General features: G+C 38.0%; 1 pseudogene; it reads left to right on the forward strand.

Moving 5' to 3' along the window:
* The first annotated feature begins 431 nt into the window (after window positions 1-431).
* On the forward strand, window positions 432-1,880 carry LOC119507485 (annotated as a pseudogene).
* Window positions 1,881-22,255: the final 20,375 nt, after the last annotated feature.

The following is a 22,255-nucleotide window of genomic DNA, read 5'->3' on the forward strand; positions in this document are numbered from 1 at the left end:
TGAAAGGGTGAAAAAAGTAATGTTCAATCCAAGGTATTTCTTATATTTGAGGTCCGTTCTACTTGCAACCCCCCCATCCCAGAGAACAGTCCAGCTCTCTAGAGAAGGCAGGTGGCACAGTTGAAGAAATAGCAAATAACCATGGATGTGGAATAGTGTCAAGAGTTATAGTCTCTCAAAGTCAAAAAAAAAAAAAAAAAAACTTGCCCCTATCTCTACACTTACCAGAAAAACTTTCTCGCTTACAATACTTATTAAATAAAACTGTTCATTTCCTTTTACCTTTCTGTGTGTCAGGATTTCTGTAGACCCACCTTTGATGGGCTTGTAAGAGGTTAATAAAATAACATAAAAAATAATGCCCAGCCCAGAAGCAGCAGTCCTCAGTTCCTTCTCCAATCTCTGCTTTGGCCCACCTGCCCACTTCTTCAGCCTCCACCATGTCCATCAGGGTCACCCAGAAGTCCTACAAGGTGTCCTCCTCTGGCCCCAGAACTTCAGCAGCCGCTCTTACACCAGCGGGCCCGGCACCCACGTCAGCTCCTAATCTTGAGTGGGCAGCGACAGCAGCAGCTTCTGGGGTAACCTGGGCACTGGCATGGGTCTGATGGGGGGCTACGGAGGGGCAGGGAGTACAGGGGACATCACAGCCATCACGTTGAACCAGAGCCTGCTGAGCCCCCTTAAGCTGGAGGTGGACCCCAACATCCAGGCTGTGTGGATGCAGGAGAAAGAGCAGATCAGACCCTCAACAAGTTTGCTTCCTTCATTGAGAAGGTGCAGTTCCTGGAGAAGCAGAACAAGATGCTGGAGACCACATGGAGCCTCCTGCAGCAGCAGAAGACCACTGGGAGCAAAATGGACAACTTGTTCGAGAGCTACATCAACAACCTTTGGCAGCAGCATGAGGTACTGAGCCAGGAGAAGCTGAAGCTAGAGACAGAGCTTGGCAACATGTAGGGGCTGGTGGAAGACTTCAAGAATAAGTACAAGGATGAGATCAGCAAGCAAACAGAGATGGAGAATGACTTTGTCCTCATCAAGAAGGATGTGGATGAAGCTTACATGAACAGAGCAGAGCTGGAGTCCCACCTGGAAGGGCTGACCGATGAGATTAACTTCCTCAGGCGGCTGTATGAAGAGGAGATCCGCGAGCTGCAGGCCCAGATCTCTAACACGTCCGTGGTCCTCTCCATGGACAACAGCCGCTCCCTGGACCTGGACGGCATCATCACCGAGGTCAAGGCGCAGTATAAGGAGATTGCCAACCACAGCCGGGTCCAGGCCGAGAGCATGTACCAGATCAAGTACGAGGAACTGCAGACGCTGGCCGGGAAGCATGGGGATGGCCTCCGCCGCGGGAAGACAGAGATCTTTGAGATGAACCCGACCATCAGCCGGCTCCAGGCTGAGATGGAGGGCCTGAAGGGCCAGAGGGCTTCCTTGGAGGCCGCCATCGCCAATGCCGAGCAGCGTGGGGAGCTGGCTGTTAAGGACGCCAATGCCAAGTTGGCCCAGCTGGAGGCCGCCCTGCACCAGGCCAAGCAGGATATGGCGCAGCAGCTGCGTGAGTACCAGGAACTGATGAACGTCAAGCTGGCCCTGGACATCGAGATCGCCACCTCTGCAAGCTGCTGGAGGGCGGGGAGAGCCGGCTGGAATATGGGATGCAGAACATGAATATTCATACAAAGACTTGCAGTGGCTACTACTCGGGTCCACTGAGGCCCGTCTTCAGGGGCCTCTCAGGCACTGGCAACAACTACTCCTTCAGCTCCGGTGGCAGCTGCACTAGCTCCACCAAGGCTGTGGTTGTGAAGGACACCGAGCCCTGCGATGGGAAGCTGGTGTCCGAGCCGTCAGACGTCCTGCCCAAGTGAACTGCCACTGAGCCCCCCCCAGGCCACCCCTCTGCATGGGGCCCCAGAGCCTGGGGACGAGGAGCTGTGCAGGGGGGTGTAGGGAACAGGGGACCTGGGGTACCCCTTCTTGCCCATGTCCCCAACTAGAAGCCAGTTTTGTCTTTTCTAAAATAAAGCCTCAGTTGGCTCTGCCAACCGGAAAAAAAAAAAACAAAAAAACCTCATTTTTTCTCTGATTACACACATTTATTTTGTACACAATTTAAAAGTAGAAAATGACAAAAAAAGTACCTATTTACTTTTTAAAGAGAAATTATAGATATTGTATTGAAAAATTTTAAGAAAGAATCAGCAAATATACTTTTAAATAAACTTATAAAACATGCATAATAGACGCACCAACACACAAATGAAAATGAAATATACTGATAATTAGGTTTTCCAGCAAAATGGCATAGATTTAATATGGGATTTTCTTTGGGATAAATACCATAAAAAGTCTTTTTAAGAAAAAGGCTTGTAGCCCAGAAATTTAAATAGCCTGAACTGGTCAGTAGAGCTGATCTCTAAGGCTATTTGTCAGAACTGCATGTAGTCACTGAAATAAACTATTATGGGTTAGATTTATTAGATTGAGGTCTTCTTTGTGGCCTAATAATATAATCAATTTTTGTTACTCTTCAAAGGATGCTAGAAAAGAAGGTGTATTCTCTGTTTCAGGATACAAAGTTTTATATGTAACAATTGGATCTGCTTTATTAATTATTCTCTGATTGTTCAGTTTGTTCCTCCGATTTTAAACTGACGATCATACCACACACCCAGTGTTTTTTCATTGTTGGATAATTTTTACATATGAAGTTTAAAATTTTATTATTTATTTCTTCTGTCATTTAAATTGGTCTTCAGAAGAAAAGAGAGATAGACACATAAACTAAAAATACCATCTTGAAAATAAAAGGTTTACATGTTGTTTTGTTATCCTTTTAAAAAAATATCCCAGATATGTATATTTATCCATTTCATTAAATGTTTGTAAAATAGACAATTCTCAAAGGCTGCAATATTATTAGCATTATCCAGTTAAGCATGAATTTTTACATCATTTTCCTATTTTTGAAGTTTATTTCTGATTTTTTTTTTTATTTTTTTTTTTTTTTTTTTTTTTTTTTCTTTTTGAGGCATCTTCCCTTTCCAAATAAATTTGATAACTAGCTTTTCCAAGTCTGCAAAGTAGGTTGTTGGAATTTTGATTGGGATTGCATTGAATCTGTAGATGAGTTTGGGTAGAATTGACATCTTAATGACATTTAGCCTTCCTATCCATGAACATGGAATATTTTTCCATCTTTTAAGGTCCCCTTCTATTTCTTTTAGTAGAGTTATGTAGTTTTCTTTGTATAGGTCTTTTACATCTTTGGTTAAGTTTATTCCTAGGTACTTGATTTTTTAGTTGCTATTGAAAATGGTATCTTTTTCTTGAGTGTCTCTTCAGTTTGTTCATTTCTAGCATATAGAAACATTACTGACTTATGTGCATTAATCTTGTATCCCGCTACTTTGCTAAATTTGTTTATTAGCTCTAGTAGGTGTATCGTTGATTTCTCAGGGTTTTCTAGATATAAGATCATATCATCTGCAAACAATGACAGTTTTACTTCTTCTTTTCCAATTTGGATGCCTTTTATTTCTTTGTCTTGCCGGATTGCCCTGGCTAGCACTTCCAGCACAATGTTGAATAACAGTGGTGACAGCGGGCATCCTTGTCTTGTTCCTGATCTTAGAGGGAAGGCTTTCAGTCTCTCACCATTGAGTACTATGCTGGCTGTGGGTTTTTCATATATGCTCTTTATCATGTTGAGGAAGTTTCCTTCAATTCCTACCTTTTGAAGTGTTTTTATCAGAAAAGGATGTTGGATTTTGTCAAATGCTTTTTCAGCATCTATTGAGATGATCAATTGATTTTTCCCTTTCGAGTTTTTAATGTGTTGTAATACATTGATTGTTTTTCTTATGTTGAACCATCCTTGCATGCCTGGAATGAACCCCACTTGGTCATGGTGTATGATTTTTTTAATGTGTCTTTGGATTCGATTTGCAAGTATTTTGTTGAGGATTTTTGCATCTATATTCATTAGGGAGATTGGCCGGTAGTTTTCCTTTTTTGTAGCATCTTTGCCTGGTTTTGGTATTAGATTGATGTTAGCTTCATAAAATGAGTTAGGTAGTGTTCCATTTTTTTCAATGTTTTGAAAGAGTTTGAGTAAGATTGGTGTCAGTTCTTTCTGGAAAGTTTGGTAGAATTCCCCTGTGAAGCCATCTGGCCCTGGGCATTTATTTGTGGGAAGATTTTGATGACTGATTGGATCTCTTTGCTTGTGATGGGTTGGTTGAGGTCTTCTATTTCTTCTCTGGTCAGTCTAGGTTGTTCATATGTTTCCAGGAAATTGTCCATTTCTTCTACATTATCCAGTTTGTTGCCATACAGTTGTTCATAATATCCTCTTATAATTTTTTTAATTTCTTCAGGATCTGCAGTTATGTCACCTTTTTCATTCATTATTTTGTTTATATGGGTCTTCTCTCTTTTTGATTTTGTCAGTCTAGCTAGGGGCTATTTCTGATTTTTATTTAAAATAATACTGTAAATCACAAAAAGCACTGTAATGTACATCTTTACATTTAAATCTTTCCAGACCTCTCTGATTATTTCTTAAGAAAAATTTCTGGAAGTCTGGTGGTTGGGACAAGCAGTAAACACATCTTAAAGGTGTGAAACATAATGTCAAATTGCCTTCTGTGTTGACTGTATCAATTTACAGCTCCCACCATCAGAGAAAGGGGTGCTCTCCAGAAGTTTCTCTGAGCTTGTTGAAATAGAATTCCACCCAAGGACTTGGCTAAGGATGAAGCCAGCTGACCCTGAGCTGCTTGAAATCCAAAGGCTGAAGGTGCCCATGGAGGGTCATTTGAACATCAATGAAAGGTCATAACTTCTCTCGCATAGTCTAAGATATCTCTTCCCTGACCTAGAAATCCATTGCATTTAAAGTTACTGCTTTGGGTGAAAACTTTGAAAGTAAGACCAGTAGGAGAGGATGCTAAGAATAGGCTATTCAGGGCGGTGGGGGTGGGAAGAGGAAGAGGGTCCTGGAGGGATTGGTGCTGCCCAGAGAGGGCAAGTTTGGGTGGGTGCCCCCAAGGTTCTGAACCTAGAACTTCCTGTATCAGTGCCCAGAACTGGTAAGGGGCTTGCCAGCTTCATAAAATTCCCTAAGGCCGGGTCCCACCCAGGCGCCAAGCATGAGAATTTAACACACTTAATTATCTGGGGAGAGGAGTCTAACTTGAAGTATAACAACAACTTGAGATGATAAACTTTATAACTTACAAACTGCATTCATTCACAATTTTTGTGTTTAGTTCTCACAATAACCCTACTAGATTAAGCATGGTAGGTGTTATTCATTCTCCTGCACGTGAGGGCAAGAGGATGTGTTTACAGTTGGCAACACTTTAAACTGGACATTTTGGTTGCGTTTTCTCTCCTACGAAATTATGTCACATGTCCTAAGTAGAGACCATGGCAAGCTGAATTTGCATTTATTTAAAATGTTTAATTTCAATTTAGTTCTCATAAGAAGAGGGCTATAGCAAGGAACAGGTTAAAATTCTATGGAATATGAAGAAAGAAAGGGAGGGAAGGTGAGATGGAGGGAAGGAATGAGGATGGGAGGGAAGGGGAAGAAGCAGGAAGGAAGGACAGAAGGTATAGAAGCTGGACGGCCATGAAAAATCCATGAGTTATCCAGGAAGAGAGAGAACTGGAGGCATGTTCATCTGGCAATGTAACTATCACCTCAGAAGGGCCAGTGAACAAGGTGACACTGACTGGGGACTAGGCCAGATACTGTTTCACGTCTCCTGGTCCCACACCCTTGTCTGATAAAAGTTACTCTTTATTCCACTCCCAACACTGGCATCTTTTCTCCAGTGAAATCTTCCTGGTTGTTCCTAAACACAGAGGCACACTCCTTTGTGCCACTGTGTCCAGTGAAGTTCTCTGTTTTTGATATTTTATACCACATGGCAATTAATATCATTAGTCTCTCTGATGTGAGCACACTGAGGGCAGGGAATATGCTTTTTCTCTGATACCCCAGTGTTTAGCACAGTGCACTTAACACACACTCAATAAAGACACTGAAGACATGAATGCTGAATTATGAAGAATGAATCGAGATAATCCAACAATAACAGAAAATAACAATACCAAAGATGGAATGTGAAATACCATTGGAGAGTAGCAAGGAACATGGCAATATTTTCATGCTGTGAATTTGTTCCTAATCCTTTGCAATCATCATTTATAGAGTTTGAAATTCACCTACACATAAACTTACCTAGTCCTACTGGATTGAATCCATAAGATTCAAACTGAAGTAAATCGGGGAAACTTCTAGTTAATTTGACTGAAACAGATACACAGTATTGATTAAAACAGGGAACCTAAGTGGAGACCAACTTCCCAAGGAATTCTCTAAACCACATGGTGGTGTCTAGTTGCAGCCTTAAGAATTTTCAGAAAGGAAATTGCTTTGATTGTACTTAGAATTTCAAACCAATTACTTGAATTTGTAATGACTGTTTTTGGCATTAGTTCAATCATTCGTTTAAATAATGTTTCCTGTGCATACACTAATGTGTGCCAGGTCCTAGGATAAAAAGATGAATCAGTCATGGTTCTTGGTCTCTAGGAACTCAACATTTAATGAATAAGAAGAGTTAAATTAAAATTTCTATTTCCAGCAATATGGAAGGCTAGATATTCTAAACAACCCTCCAGATTGAAATGATTAACATGTTAAAAATAGTTTTAAAATGCATTGCTGAAACAGCATGAGATAAAAAGGAAAATACAGAGGCCCAAAACAGTAAGAGCAGAAATCCTTGCGAGTGCAAAAAGTGGATTTCACCTTAGACCACACCCTGGAGGCCTTGGGCTTCTGCCTAGAGGACTGTGTGGCCTGAGGTGAAAAGTGGGGTGGGGGGATCTAGCTCAGGCCAGAGCTTCCCAACGTTTCTCCTGGCAGGGCTTACAAAAGCTGGGGAACATTGCTTTGAGGGTTCTGACCCAGAGTCTGCACCAGTTGGGAAGTCTAACAATAGTCCATTCTCATAAAGCTAGAACTTCACTTCAGTATAAAGGTAAATGAGAAATAAATCTGCCATGCAGGAAAGGACAGCAAGGAAACTTGTCTTTCTCAACCCTGTTACTGTGTGCAAGGGAGAAATACTTCTCCCTCAAGAATTTGAAAACAGAAGCCAGCTCTCATGTAGTTTTGTCATCTGAATTTATACTATTTATAATATGACTTGAAAAACTCCAAGCAGAAATTTTAATTTAACTTAACCTTAAGCAGTTGGTAGAAGAAAAAGCAAATTCCCTTTGGAAGAAATCACCTTCAACTCAGACCTACAAGTAAAATTCCAAAGATATTGGCAGCTCAGAGTATATATAAACAAACAAAATATATGAGGAAATTAGGTATTACAACTGAGAACAAAGAAATAGCAAAATAAAATTCTCAAAGACTTCAGATATTTGAACTATTAGGCATAGATCACAGCATATTTAATATGACTAAAAAATAGGACACTCAGCAATAAGATCAAAGAACAAACAAATTAAAAAAATAACTAGTTCTAAAAATGAAAAATATAACTGAAATTTTAGAAAAATCAATGGACTGAAGAAACAATAGATTAGATATTACTGAAAAGAGAATTAATGATCTGGAAGACAGCTGAAGAAGTGAGCTAGAATGGAATGTGGAGAGACAAAATATATTTGAAAGTGAGATAAAGAAAATGAAGAATAGAAGGAGAAGTATAATGTATATGTAATTGGAGTACCAAATGGTGATAAAGAAAATGTGGAAGAGGTAAAATTAGAAGGTAAGAGACAGGTATTTTCTAAAACTGTTAATAGCTACCAATTTTTGGATCAATGAAGCCCAGTGACTATTAGGAAAGATTAAAAAAAAAAAAAAAAAAAAAATTAAGCAGATCAGTGTGGAGTTACAGAATTTTGAAGAAAAAGAAATCTTAAATGCTACCAGAAAGAAAATATAGATTACCACAAAGGAAGGGAGATTAGACTTATTATTCACTTCTGTATAGTAATAATAGAAGCCAAAGTCTATGGAAGACCCTCTCAAGGTGTTAAGAGAAGAAAAACTGTCACTTTACAATTCTTTGCCCAGAGCAACTGGCCTATGAGAATGAGAGTGAAATGTAGATGTATTTAGACCATTCTGAAAGAGTAAATCATCATCAGATTTTCATTAAAGGAAATCCTAAAGAAGGTACTTAAGGCAAAAACAAACAAACAAAACAAAACAAACAAAAAACAAACAGCAACAAAAAAGAACTTCTGAGATGCAAGAAAGAATGTGAGAAAAAAAATACTAAAATGTAGGACAACAATGCATATAAATTGGTCTTTATATGTTAGGGAGGAAGGTAAAGATATTGACTAACTTCAGGCCTTGCTAGGTATGCAAGTTAAATGATAGGGTAAATAATAAAAGAAATTATAGAGTGTATAACTTCCAAACAATAAAAATTGAATAATAATTTTTTTAAAATTTTTGAAACAATAGGACTGTTGGGTATTACAGGTTTAGTTCTACACTCATTCTTCTATACCCACCTCTCTACTATCATAGTAGGAAGCCAGACTCCCTTGCTATCTGGCTTTCTGTTAAATGGAGGGTAGCAATGGGGACTGGAAAGTAGCAGAGAAAATCCATTTTTCCCCCAACTTCTGTGGCAGCTCCGGTGGCAAGTATCAGATGTAGGCTCCTGAAGTTTTGTTAAGAGAGCATAGCCTCAACTTAATTTTCTCTTTGGTTTCATCAGTCCTAGGGCCATTAACAATTTTCCTGCTATTAATCTTTGGGTAATCTTACATTCTTCTTTTTGCTCCTCTAGCCTTTCCAATGCTTTTATAATCATTTCACACCATATGAAATACATAGGGTAGTTTCTGCTTTTCTTATTGGACATTGATGAAAGAGAAAGAAAGAAAGAAAGAAAGAAAGAAAGAAAGAAAGAGAGAGAGAGAGAGAGGGAGGAAGGAAGGAAGGAAGGAAGGAAGAAAGAGGGAAAGAAAGGAAGAAAGAGGGAAAGAAAGAAAGGAGGAAAGAAAGAAGGAAAGAGGGAAAGAAAGAAGGAAAGAGGGAAAGAAAGGAGAGAAAGAAGGAAAGGAGAGAAAGAAAGAAAGAGAAAAAGAAAGAAAGAAAGAGAAAAAAAGAAAGAAAGAAAGAGAAAAAGAGAAAGAAAGAAAGAGAAACAGAGAAACAAAATAAATAGTTCATAATCACATGGTAGAAATAAATACAAATCAGAAATAGTAACAAATGTAAATGGATTAAATCCTCAACTTAAAACATGAAAATTATCAGACTGGATTTTTTAAAAAAGAAAGAAAATCTATATGTTATTAACTAGAAACATGCAAAACATGAAGGCACAAAAATATTAATAAGTAAAGGATGTTAAAGTCTATAATGGAAAAAAAGAAATAAAAAGAAAGTCTATTGGCTATAGTAATGTCAGACAAAATACACATTAAGGCAAAAAAAATACTGAAGATAAACAGACTCACTACATAATGACCAAAGGTTCAATTCAGTGTGGAAAATCTAACAATTCCATACTTGTGTGCACCTAATAACATACTCTTAGTATACAAAGCAGCGATTGAAAAGATAACAGAGAGAAAGAAAAAAGTGAGGAATTTTCACACCCCTCCCTCAGTAAATGACAAACCAAGTTAAAAACTTAGTAAAAATGTAATAGATTCAAACAGCTCAATCCAAATTTCAATCCAATGGACATCTGAGAAACTTGTACACTTTCTGCTTATTCTCTGTTCCCCACTCTCAGATCCATTTTCTGCCCTCCCTTGTCATGTGTGATGTTCTGGGGAGCTGATCCCACAGAAGGAATCAACCCGGCTTCCTTAATCTCTGGTTCCAAATTGAAATCAGCCAAGGGGCAGCACTCTGAAAGATCAGAAGGAGGGATATATAAGTCAGGATATTTTCCTCTGCTTCTCCTGCTTTAGAAATGCAGTTTTGGCAATGATGTGTTTCTCTTTAACTTCACTTCCTGACAAATGGATCCTACCCCACAGCTTCAGTTTTACCGGAACCTAGTAACATTATTTACTCCGCTGCCCACTTCAGGCCTAGAGTTGGAACTAGTTTCTTACAGTTGGTAGTGACTCAGTGCCTCCACATCCCTTATACATTAACTCTTGCCATGCCTGTTAATAATCATTCATTAAATTCTCTTCAGTTAAACCGTTAAAGTTGCTTTCCAGGACCCTGATGGATGCAGTATTTGATGACTGTAAAATATATTCTTTTAAAGTAGAGATAAAATATTTTTTCAAAATGTACACTCACTAGGCCAAAAGCTAATCGTAAAACTTTCCAAAGATTGAAATCTCTAACCATACATAAATATGTTTAAAAAATCAATACTAAAATGTAACAAACATCTCCCATATATTTAGACATTAAAATACACTTTTAAATACCTTATATATCAAAGAATAAATTTTAAAATATTTAGATGTGAGCAATAATGAAAAAATATATATGTAAACATGTGGAATGCGGATAAAGTATTGCACAGGGTTCTGCCAAAGAGCAGATCGCGAACAAATAGGAATAAGGCATGGAATCCCATTATCCTAGTTCTGCTAAGCTTTGTATAAAAGTTCCTAGCCAGAGTGATAAGATACTATTAAGAAATAAGAGCTAGTAGAATTGTAAAAGAAAAAACAAAATTGGTATTTATTTCCAGTTAATGTAAATGAAAATCTAGAGATAATTATTAAAATAATAAACATTTTGGGCACGTTTAATGGAGTTTAAGTAGATGCACAGAAGTCAATTGTGTTCCTATTAACCAGCAACAAAGAGAGAAAAAAATTTAAAGGACCACTGGCTTTAAATTGGACTAGATAATGCAGCTCAATCCTCCAACACACAAGAACTAGAAAAGCTGGATGAAAAATAAAACAACATCTCCTTGAAGGCATTAAGGAGGCAACAAGGCAGTAAAGAAAGATGGGCCCAATCCAGAAGAAGAAAGAATCCCAGAGAAGAGAGCTTGGTATTTGGGGCTGCTTTCCCTAGGCATTTTCCACCCCAGGAGAGTGGCGAAGAAGCTTAGCAGAGCTTCTGAATGTTTCTCAAAGCTAGTGATACAAAATTTGAGTTCAGAACCACCAAAGGAGTAGAAATCCCTGTAAGCCCCCAACATTTTTGATTGGGACTCTAAAGGCTAAACTCTAGGAGTAAAGATAAAGCAAAAGTATTCCAGCTCTCAGAAACTGAAGCCTATCTTTGAATCATATCAATACTTATAAGTGTGGTAATGGAATACAGAATTGCTGTTGCCCTAAGTCATCTTCCAAAAAAACAAGTTATTGCTGGAAGAAGATGACATCATCACAGGTCTCAAATTATTTCTATAGCTTTCAGCATGAAGTGAAAATAACCAAGCATAAGAGGAGGTAAGACATTAATATCAAGAATCAAGAGCAGATAAAAAAATTTTTTTTCTTGTAGTAATCAATATGTTCAAGTGCTGATTGTGGTGATAAATGTACAACTGTATGATGATACCATGAACAACTGATTGTACACTGTGGATAAATGTATGGTATGTGAATACAACTCTATAAAGTTGTAGGAAAATATACATATAGGAGTAAAAGTGTTGGAGAAAATGTGGTGAGATGGATGTACCTATCTACTGTTGATGAGAAGGTAGAATGGGGTAGCCTTTCTGAAGGTCAGTGTGGTTGTTCCACAAAAAGTTAAGTATGTGGGGACCAAAAGGTCCTGCAACCTCATTATGGGGTATGTCATTTGAAGATCTGAGAGCAGAGACATGAATGGACATTTGCAAATGTCATGATTTGCAAAGGATGCAGATGACCTAAGGGTACATTGACTGAAGAATGGAATGGTGTACTGTGGTGTATGCATACAGTGGAAAATTGAGCAACTACAAGAAGGGGTGAAGCTGTGAGACACACAACGAGGTGAATGGATCCTGTACCCAGTATTTGAGTGAAGTACACCAGAAATAAAGGCAAACACTTTAATGCCTTACCAATATGGACTAACTACATTGTGTAAACTCAGAATTGAATCTCAGAACATAGCCTAATGTGGACATAATTATTGTAATAGTCCCTAGATTGTAAGCTCTTACAGCAGTTAACTCTATCCCTGAATTGTACTGCCTCTCTCTAAACTTTGAGATGCTGATCCCTTAGCGTATAACCTGATTGGTCTCTGGAACAATGTGTATCTCTGAGACACCTGAAACTCAGAGCTAGAGCTCGGCAGATATGAATGTCAGTATTAGTGCATACAGCCACTGTTAAAAAAAAAAAGCTGAAAAAGAGCCCAGACTTCAATTAGTGATATGAATGAAGCAGGTCTGGTTAAGACCAGGGCAAGCCAGGCCAAAGGGTAAAGGTTGAAACTGATTGTGTTTTAAAACTTCAACTTCCATATGAGACCAAGGGAAGAGATATCTATTTGGTACAGGATCTAAATTTTCTAAACAGTACAACTCTACTATCGCTTTGTTCAAATACCACAATTGCATGGAACTTTGAATAGGAAGTGAGATACGGTAGGTTAGTATAGGTTGGAGTGAAATAGTGACACATCCCAGAGTAATTTGGGCAGATAATAAAAAATATATTTACAGCCTCCCCCTCCCCAGCCCCAAGGATCCGGGGGAAGGTGCGAAAGCATTGGACTTCCTCGCCTGGACTGGTGTTGATGTTGTCACAGACATTGGGACTGGCGGTTTGATGTGCTGGGCCCTCGATCATGGGACTTGCCCTTATGAAGCTTGTTACTGCAAAGGAGAGTGTGTAATTGTGCCTAAGAGTCTCCCCCTGAGTACCTCTTTGTTGCTCAGATGTGGCCCTCTCTGTCTCTAACTGAGCGACCTCGACAGGTGAACTCGCTGCCCTCCCCCCTACGTGGGACTCTACTCCCAGTGTTGTAAATCTCCCTGGCAACACAGAATATGACTCCCGGGGATGAATCTGGACCCGGCATCGTGGGACTGAGAGTATCTTCTTGACCAAAAGGGGGATGCAAAATGAGACAAAATGGTTGCAGTGGCTGAGAGATTTCGAATGGAGTCGAGAGGTCACTCTGGTGGACATTCTTATGCACTATATAGATAACACATCTTAGGTTTTAATGTATTGGAATAGCTAGAAGTAAATATCTGAAACTACCAAACTCCAACCCAGCAGTCTGGACTCCTGAAGGCAATTATGTAATAATATAGATTACAAAGGGTGACAGTGTGATTGTGAAGACCTTGTGGATCACACCCCCTTTATCTAGTGCATGGATGAGTAGAAAAATGGGGATAAAAACTAAAGGACAAATGGGGGGGGTGGGGGGATGATTTGGGTGTTCTTTTTTCACTTTTATTTTTTTTCATTGTTCTGGTTCTTTCTGATGTAAGGAAAATGTTCAGAGATAGATTGTGGTAATGAACGCATAACTATGTTGTCATACTGTGGACAGTGGATTGTATACCATGGATGATTGTATGGTGTGTGAATGTATCTCAATAAAACTGAATTAAATAATAAAAAAAAAAAGAATCAAGAGCAGAGTAATGTCATCAAGATGGCAGTATAAGACATCCTCGTGAACATAACCCTTAGAGATGGTTAAATAAAAGAGCAGATTCAACTCTCTTGGAACCCTGGAGGATGATTGAGACTGGAGAACTATACAACAAATGTTGACTCTTAAAAAAAAAAAAACACCTAAAAATGCTAGGAAAGCAACAGGACAAATTTACTGATCCAGACTTCTCCCCCACACTTAGATCTGTGCAGCACTTTGTATGACTCCTGGTGGCAGCTGACTGACCTGGGCTTTTTCTAGCATGGTCTTTGGCTACCAATCCACCTGTGGTGGCAGTTTAGTGGCCCACATGTGGGGCCTTAGGCCCCATACTCATAGCAGTGTTTTAGCAGTCTCCATGTATGAATTCAGAACAGGTCTTCTGAAGACAGATTTACCCACGGTGGCACTTTAGCAAACCATATACATTCCCAGCCTGGGTCCTTAGTATCTAAATGCTGGTGAACCTAAAGGAAAATATTGGGTATCTTTGTACATTGACCCTATGGAAGAGAGACTCGAGGCATGGTCCAGGCTCCCTAACCTGGAAGTTATAGAGGCAGAAAAGCTGCCTGGAATAGGGAGAGCAGAAATGCTGACTGGCATCTTGGACCCAGATCTGAAGTTGGAGTAAAAAGGCAGACCAGAGTACAGGAGAGGAGTTGAGCTGACCATGGCTGCCAGGGAGGAAAAGCCATATAAAAAGAAAGAGAATAGCCCAGGACTCCAGGAGGAGAAACTTTGGAAAGGAAATCCTCTCCTGTAGGGGAAACAATTGCATGTATTAGGGAACGCTTAAAAGTTATTGCACATATCTAGGGCAGATGCAGTCTCAGGGAGACATGAGAAAAGCCTAATGTTAACCATGGGCTGTTCTAAAAGTTCAGTATAAATTGGGCCAACCATTGAAGAAGAGCCCTAACATACAATCTATGCTAAAACCTTAGGTAAGAGGAAGAAACTGACTTGCAGACTTAGGATATCAAAATAATTAATTGCCCAGATAGCAACAAAATGTTATGTCATACAAAGAAACAGGAAGAGATGGCTCATTCAAGGGAACAAACTGAAACAACAAAGGAGAGATAAACTTTTGAATAAGTAATCAAACACACCCAGAGAAATCTCTAATAACGTCAATGAGCTAAAGGAAAACATAGATATAAAACTAAAGGTAATAAAGTAGATGAGGCATGAACAAAAGGAAAAATTAGAAATTTGAAAAAGGAATCAAACAGAACTTTTGGGGATGAAAAGCACAATAACTGAGATTAAACATACCTACAGGTGTTAAACAGTAGATCTGAACTCTTTATTTACTATGATTTAGAATACAATTGAATAAGAAATATTCATATTTTCATGTTATGGATAAGCAAAATACAAAGAGTTAATATGGGATTGTTTTAGTCTCCTAGGTGGCTAAAAGAAGATACAACGAGATGGGTTGGCTTTAAACAGTGGGAATTTATTAGCTTACAGTTTTATGCTGTGAAAATGTCCAAATCAAGGCATCATCAAGGTGATGCTTTCTTCCCAAAGACCAGCTGTGGCGGTCCTTGGCTCCTCTGTCACATGGCAAGGCACGTGGTGGTGTTTACTGGTCTCTTCTCATCTGGGTTTTATTGCTTTCAGCTTTCTGCTTCAAGGCTCCTCCCTCTCCACCTGAATTTCACTCTCTTATAAAGGACTTCAGTATTAGGATTAAGACCCATCCGGAATGAAGTGGGTTACAACTTGACTGAAGCAGCCTCATAAAAGATCCTGCTTACAATGGGTCTGTACTCACAGGAATGAGCATTAAGAACATGATTTTATGGGTACATACAAGTCCAAACTACCATAGTGACAAAACAACATAAAGTGAAGAAATGGGGGCATATAGAAACACAGACTGTGAATGCTATTGAAGTTAAGTTGGTATCTTTTCAAACTAGTAGGTTATAGACATAGGTTGTTTAATACAAAAACCAGGGTTACCACAAAGGAAGTGTGTAAAATATATACAGAAACAGAAATGAGAATGGGATCAATCTGTTGCAATTCAGTACAAAAAAGAAGGTTGCAATGAAGGAAAAGAGGGACAGGAAAGATATAAGGTGTATAAAAAAAACAAGAAAAAAATGGCTGAAGTAAGTCCTGCCTTATCGGTAATTACACTGAATGTAAAAGGATCAAACTCCCCAATCAGAATACACATTGGCAGAATGTATATTTAAAAAAGCACAATCCAACTAGAGTTTACAGTTAACTCATCTTAGACCCAGCAACACAAATAGGTTGAAAGTGAAATGATGGGAAAAGATAATCCATGTAAATAGTAAACAAAATGGAACTGGGGTAGCTATACCAATATCAGACAAAATAGACTTTAAATCAAAAGCTGTTATAAGAAACAAAGTAGGACACTATATATTAATTTTAAAAGGGTCAATACACCAAGAAGAAGTAACAGTCATAAATATTTATGCACCTAGCAACAATACCCTAAAATACATGAGGTAAACACTAGAAAAACTGAAGGGAAAAATAGACATTTCTACAGTAATAGTTGGAGACTCCAATACACCACCTTCATCAATGGATAGAACATCTAGACAGAAGATCAATAAGGAAACAGAGGACTTTAATAATATAAATGAACTAGACCCAAAAGACATATATAGAACACTGCACCCCAAACAGTAGGATGCGCATTTTTCTCAAGTGCACATGGGTTGTTCTCCAGGATAGACCAAATGTTAGGTCAGAAAACAAGTCTAAATAAATTTAAATGATTGGAATTATACAAAACATCTTTTCTGACAACAATGGAATGAAACTGGAAATCAACAGCAGGTGGAGAACTTGAAAAGCCACAAATATATGGAAGTTAAACAACCCATTTTTAAACAATTAATGGATCAAAGAAGAAATCACAAGGGAAATCAGGAAATATCTTGAGATCAATGAAAATGAGAATACAACATATCAAAACTTATGGGATGCAGAGAAGGCAATGCTAGGAGGGAAACGTATAGTCCTAAATGCTTACATTATAAAAGAAGAAAGAGATGAAACCAAAGACCTTATTACACACCCGGAGGAACTAGAAAAAGAACAGCAAACTAAACTCAAAGTGAGCAGAAGGAAGGAAATAAAGATTTGAGAAGAAATAAATGAAATAGACAATTAAAACAATAGAAAGAATTAAAATAAAAGTTCTGTGAAAAGATCAATAAAATTGACAAACCTTTATCTAGACTGACAAAGAAAAAGAGAGAGAAGACACAAACAATGAAAATCAGAAATGAAAGGGGGTCATTACTGCTGACCCCACAGAAATAAAAAGGATCATAAGAGGATATTATGGCAAACTGTATTCCAACAAATTAGACAACCTAGATGAAATGGACACATTTCTAGAAACATACAAACAATCTACACTGATAACTAGAAGAAACAGAAGATCTTAACAGACCAATTACAAGTGAACACTGAATCAGTAATAAAAAATTTCCCAATGAAGAAAATCACAGGACCAGATGGCTTCACAGATGAATTCAACCAAACATTCCAAGAAGAATTAATACCAATCTTGCTCAAACTCTTTCAAAAAATTGAAGATGAGGGAACACTACCTAACTCATTCTATGAAGCCAACATCACCATAATACCAAAGAGAGATAAAGATACTAAAAGAAAATTACAGACCAATATCCCTTGTGAATATAGATGCAAAAATCCTCAACAAAGTACCAGAAAACTAAATCCAACAGCATACTAAAGGAATTATACACCATGATCAAATGGGATTTATCCCTGGTATGTAAGGATGGCTCAACATAAGAAAATCAATTAATGTAATACACAACATTAACAGAACAAAGGGAAAAAACCACAGGATCATCTCAATTGATGCAGAAAAGACATTTGAAAAAATCTAGCCCCCTTTCTTGATAAAAAAAAAAAAACACCTAGAAAATTATGAATGAAAGGAAATTTCCTCAACATGATTAAGGACATATATGAAAACCCCACAACTAACATCATGCTCAATGGTGAAAAACTGAAAACTTTCCCTCTCAGTTCAGGAAAAAGACAAGGAGGCTCACTGTCACCATTGTTATTCCACATCGTGCTAAAAGTTCTAGCTAGAGCAGTTAGGCAACAAAAAGAAATAAAAGGCATCCAAATTGGAAAGGAAGAAGTAAAATTTTCATTACTTGAAGATGACGTGATCCTATGTGTAGAAAGTCCCAAAAAATCTACAACAAAGCTACAGGACCTAATAAACAAATTCAGCAAACTGGCAGGGTACAAGATCAACACATAAAAATCAGTAGTGTTTCTATACAGTAGTAATGGACAATCTGAGAGGGAATTAAGAAAAAAGTTTCATTTAAAATTGAAACTAAAATTAAATATGTAGGAATAAAGTTATCCAAGGATATAAAGGATGTATAGATGGAAAACTACAAAACATTGCTAAAAGAAATCAAAGAAAATCTAAATAAATGGAAGGACATTCCATGCTTATGGATTGGAAGATTAAATATTGTCAGGATGTAAATTCTACTCAAAATGATTAACAAATTCAATGCAATCCCAATCAAAATTCCAATAGCCACCTTTGTAGAAATGGAAAAGCCAATCATCACATTTATTTGGAAGGGTAAATGGCCCCAAATAGCTAAAGCCATTTTGAAAAGAAAGACAGAAAGAATTTGGAGGACTACACTTCCTGATTTTAAAACTTATTACAGAGAGCAGTTGAGAGAGAAAGCCACTGAAGCCAGAAGCTGGAAGCAACAAGTCCCAGGAGAGAAGGGAGAGACCAGCAGATGTTGCCATGTGCCTTGAGGATCACTGGTAGCTGGTCTTCAGGGAGAAAGCATTGCCTATTAATGCCTGGATTTGGACATTTTCATGGCTTCAGAACTGTAAGCTTTTACTCCTCCAGGGCAGTAGGTAGAAAGCCAGGAACTGTGTGGACTGGACACTGCAGAGCAATTTGACTTTGGGCATACTTCATACAGCACTCATGACTGTGTGAAACAGCTGAGATCAGCAAAATCTGGGAACTAGGAGGGCATGGCTTGGAAGAGGGACCCACTCACAAGTCCCAGGCACCATACGCCAATACTAGGGACGATACACCAATACCAAGGACTTGTGGGTCAGTGGCAGAGACAAACTGTGGCGAGACTGAACTGAAGGATTAGACTATTGCAACAGCTTTAAATATCCAGGAACATCTGGGAGATATGATTACTAACACCGCCCACCCTCCCCAACCACTCAGACACATGCCCCACATTCAGGGCGGGAAGCACCAATTACACACGCAAACTTGGTGCACCAATTGGACCCCACAAGACTCAGACCCCCACTCACCACAAAGACAAAGTTGGGGAGAACTGGCTTCAGGGGAATAGGTGGCTCGCAGACACCACCTGCTGGTTAGTTAGAAAAAGTGTACTCCACGAAGCTGTAGATCTGACAAATTGGAGATAAGTGTTTGAATCAGCCAACATATCCTAAAAGAACCCTGTCAAGTTAAGCAAATGCCAAGAGGCCAAAAACAACAAAAATTTTACAGCATATGAAAAAACCAGGTGATATGGATAACCCAAATCCAAACACCCAAATCAAAAGATCAGAAGAGACACAGTACTTGGAGCAATTAATAAAAGAACTAAAGACAAACAACAAGAGCATGGCACAGGATATAAAGGACATAAAGAAGACCCTAGAAGAGCATAAAGAAGAAATTGCAAGAGTAAATAAAAAAATAGACAAAAGAAGAAATTGCAAGAGTAAATTAAAAAAATAGACGATCTTATGGAAATAAATGAAACTGTTGACCAAATTAAAAAGATTCTGGATACTCATAGTACAAGACTAGACGAAGCTGAACAGTGAATCAGTGATCTCAAGGAGGACAGAATGGAAAAAATGAAAGAACAAAAGAAAGAAGGGGCACACAATTGAAAAAATCGAGAGAGACCTCAGGAATATAGATAATGTTAAAGCCCCAAAATAAGACTCATTGGTGTCTCAGAAGGGGAAGAGAAGGGTAAAGGTCTAGGAAGAGTATTCAAAGAAATTGTTGGGGAAAACTTCCCAAATCTTCTAAATACCACAAATACACAAATCATAAATGCCCAGCAAACTCCAAATAGAATAAATCCAAATAAACTCACTCTAAGACATTCTGATCAGATTTTCAAACACTGAAGAGAAGGAGCAAGTTCTGAAAGCAGCAAGAGAAAAGCAATTCACCACTTACAAAGGAAACATCATAAGACTAAGTAGTGACTACTCAACAGCCACCATGGAGGCAAGAAGGCAGTGGCATGACATATTTAAAATTCTGAGACAGAAAAATTTCCAACCAAGAATACTTTATCCAGCAAACCTCTCCTTCAAATTTGAGGGAGAGCTTAAATTTTTCACAGACAAACAAATGCTGGCAGAATTTGCTAACAGGAGACCTGCCCTATTTGAGATACAAAAGGGAGCCCTAATGACAGAAAAACAAAGAAAGGAGAGAGCAATATGGAGAAAGGTTCAGTACTAAAGAGAGATTCAGTATGGCTACATTAAAGGACATTAAGAGAGAGAGGGAAAAATATATCTAGAAACATAAACCAAAGGATAAGATGGCAGATTCAAGAAATGCCTTCACAGTAATATTGAAGGTAAATGGATTAAACTCCCCAATTAAAAGATATAGATTGGCAGAATGAGTCAAAAAAAAAAAAAATGAACCATCAATATGTTGCATACAAGAGACTCATCAATATGTTGCATACAAGGGAAACAAAGAAATTGAAAGTGAAAGGATGGAAAAAAAATATTTCATGCAAGCTACAGCCAAAAAGAAAGCAGGAGTAGCCATATTAATCTCAGATAAAATAGACTTTAAACACAAGGATGTTATGAGAGACAAAGAAGGCCACTACATACTAATAAAAGGGGCAATTCAACAAGAAGAAATAACAATCATAAATGTCTATGCAACCAATCAAGGTGCCACACAAAATACATGAGACAAACACTGGCAAAACTAAAGGAAGCAATTCATATTTTCACAATAATTGAGGGAGACATCAACACATCACTCTCTCCTATAAATAGATCAACCAGACAGAAGACCAATAAGGAAATTGAAAACCTAAACAATCTGATAAATGAATTGGATTTAACAGACATATATAGAACATTACACCCCAAATCACCAGGATACACATTCTTCTCTAGTGCTCATGGAACTTTCTCCAGAATAGACCATATGCTGGGACATAAAACAAGCCTCAATAAATTTTAAAAAATTGAAATTATTCAAAGCACATTTTCTGACCACAGTGGAATACAATTAGAAGTTAATAATCATCAGAGACTTAGAAAATTCACAAATACCTGGAAGTTAAAAAACATGCTCCTAAACAATCACCGGGTTTAAGAAGAAATAGCAAGAGAAATTGCTAAATATACAGAGATGAATGAAAATGAGAACACAATATATCAAAACCTATGGGATGCAGCAAAAGCGGTACTGAGGGAGAAATTTATAGCACTAAACACATACATCAAAAAGGAAGAAAGCTAAAATCAAAGAACTAATAGAGCAACTGAAGAAGCTAGAAAATGAACAGCAAACCAATCCTAAACCAAGTAGAAGAAAAGAAATAACAAGGATTAAAGCAAAAATAAATGACATAGAGAACAAAAAAACAATAGAGAAAATAAATAACACCAAGAGTTGGTTCTTTGAGAAGATCACCAAGACTGACAAGCCCCAGGCTAGACTGACAAAATCAAAAAGAGAGAAGACACAAATAAACAAAATAATGAATGAGAAAGGTGACATTGCTGAGGATCCTGAAGAAATTAAAAAAATTATAAGAGGATACTATGAACAACCGTATGCCAACAAACTGGATAATTTAAGGAAATAGACAATTTCCTGGAAACATATGAACAACCTAGACTGACCAGAGAAGAAATAGAAGACCTCAACCAATCCATCACAAGCAAAGAGATCCAATCAGTCATCAAAAAACTTCCCACAAATAAATACCCAGGGCCAGATGGCTTCACAGGAGAATTCTACCAAACTTTCCAAAAAAAAACTGACACCAATCTTACTTAAACTCTTTCAAAACATCGACAAAAATGGAACACTACCTAACGCATTTTATGAAGCTCAAATCAATCTAATACCAAAACCAGGCAAAGATGCTACAAAAAAGGAAAACTACGGGCCAATTTCCCTAGTGAATATAGATGCAAAAAGTCTCAACAAAATACTTGCAAATTGAATCCAAAGACATATTTTAAAAAAATCATACACCATGACCAAGTGGGGTTCATTCCAGGCATGCCAGGATGGTTCAACATAAGAAAATCAATCAATGTATTGCAACACATTAACAAATCAAAAGGGAAAAATCAAATGATCATCTCAATAGATGCTGAAAAAGCATTTGACAAAATCCAACATCGCTTTTTGATAAAAACACTTCAAAAGGTAGGAATTGAAGGAAACTTCCTCGATATGATAAAGAGCATGTATGAAAAACCCATAGCCAGCATAGTACTCAATGGTGAGAGACTGAAAGCCTTCCCTCTAAGATCAGGAACGAGACA

This window comes from Choloepus didactylus, chromosome 12, assembly GCF_015220235.1.
Source record: "Choloepus didactylus isolate mChoDid1 chromosome 12, mChoDid1.pri, whole genome shotgun sequence".
NCBI lineage: Eukaryota > Metazoa > Chordata > Mammalia > Pilosa > Megalonychidae > Choloepus > Choloepus didactylus.